This window comes from Mus pahari, chromosome 16, assembly GCF_900095145.1.
Source record: "Mus pahari chromosome 16, PAHARI_EIJ_v1.1, whole genome shotgun sequence".
Classification (NCBI taxonomy): domain Eukaryota; kingdom Metazoa; phylum Chordata; class Mammalia; order Rodentia; family Muridae; genus Mus; species Mus pahari.
Window position 1 is genome coordinate 67,233,577 of NC_034605.1, and position 1,472 is coordinate 67,235,048.

Sequence of the window (1,472 nt, forward strand, 5' to 3'; positions counted from 1 at the left end):
CATTTTGGCCAGTGGCTCAATTAGATGTAACCCATTACTGGCACTGGAAGTTTTACTTAGTAGCATAAGATATGTCATTGTCGCTCCCCCACTTCCCCTTCCCCAATTCTCCATGCCCTTCCCTCCCGGTTTCAGAGGACCCTGACCTAGCCTGACCTGTTTCTGCCTGCAGCCCACTTGAAGTCCTTGGTGCCACTTCCTGTTCACGTGAGCCCACACGGGCTGCCCATGCCAGTCCCCCATTTTCCGGTTTCACTGGGCTTTCCCTTCACTGGGGGGGCTTCTGAGACACCCACTCATCTCTGCAGCCTCTTTTACTGCTCGTTACCCCTCCCTGCGGCAGGGGGCTGCCCCCGGAAGGCTGGTGAAGCTGGGCCGCTGGGGCCCCGGGGCCTGCACGTTTGTGGCCTTCGCTGTATTTACCTTTTGCGGAGGCAGATCCTCATGGTAATTCAGTATCGAACTGTTCAATATGATATCCTTCCCTTATCTCCTTTGTCTGGGAATCGACTAGCCCAGGTGAAGAGGAAGATCCTGGTGCTGGATCTGGATGAAATCCTTATTCACTCGCACCAGGATGGGGTTCTGAGGCCTACAGTGAGACCTGGAACACCTCCCGATTTCATCCTCAAGGTGGTAATAGACAAACATCCTATCTGTTGTTTTGTTTTTGTTTTGTTTTGTTTTGTTTTTACATAAGAGACTCCATGTTGATTTCTTCTTAGAAGTGGTAAACCAGTGGTATGAGCTTGTGGTGTTCACAGCAAACATGGAAATTCATGGCTCTGTTGTGGCAGATAAACTGGACAATAGCAGAAGCATTCTTAAGAGGAGATACTACAGACAGCACTGCACTTTGGAGTTGGGCAGCTACATCAAAGACTTCTCTGTGGTCCATAGTGGCCTTTCCAGCATCGTGATCCTGAATAACTCCCCTGGGGCTTACAGGAGTCACCCAGACAATGCCATCCCCATCAAATCCTGGTTCAGTGACTCCAGTGACACAGCCCTTCTCAACCTTCTCCCAATGCTGGATGCCCTGAGGTACACTGCTGATTTCCAATCGGTGCTGAGCCGAAACCTTCACCAACATAGGCTCTGGTGACAGCTGTTCCCCCTCCACCTGAGTTGGGGTGGAGTAAAAAGGGAGGGGGAGAGCTCTTGGGACGGGCCATCTGTTGCCCTGTCCAAAGTGAGGACTGCCTGGGCAGAGTCTGCCCCTCTCACCCCTCTCTGCACTGGGAGCCCTACACACCGCTTACGGAGTCTGGATGGACACATGGGCCAGACGGTGAAGCGCCTCACTCTTTGTGTTCACACTCCGTAGAAGTGCCAGATTGAGGCAGGTGAAGGCCTAGAGCAGCGGAAACCGTCTGGTGAAGAGGCAGGACTGGCCAGAGTGACAGACATATCCCAAAGGCTCAAAAGAAGCCAATTCAACTTTGTTGTGATTTGATTTTTTAAAAACTCTT

The 1,472-nt window shown here is 51.7% G+C and overlaps 1 pseudogene across 1 annotated transcript; it reads left to right on the top strand.

Moving 5' to 3' along the window:
* Window positions 1–228: 228 nt before the first annotated feature.
* Window positions 229–1,105, top strand: LOC110333711 (annotated as a pseudogene). Its single transcript, XR_002381102.1, has one exon. The product of XR_002381102.1 is annotated as a CTD nuclear envelope phosphatase 1 pseudogene (transcript).
* Window positions 1,106–1,472: the final 367 nt, after the last annotated feature.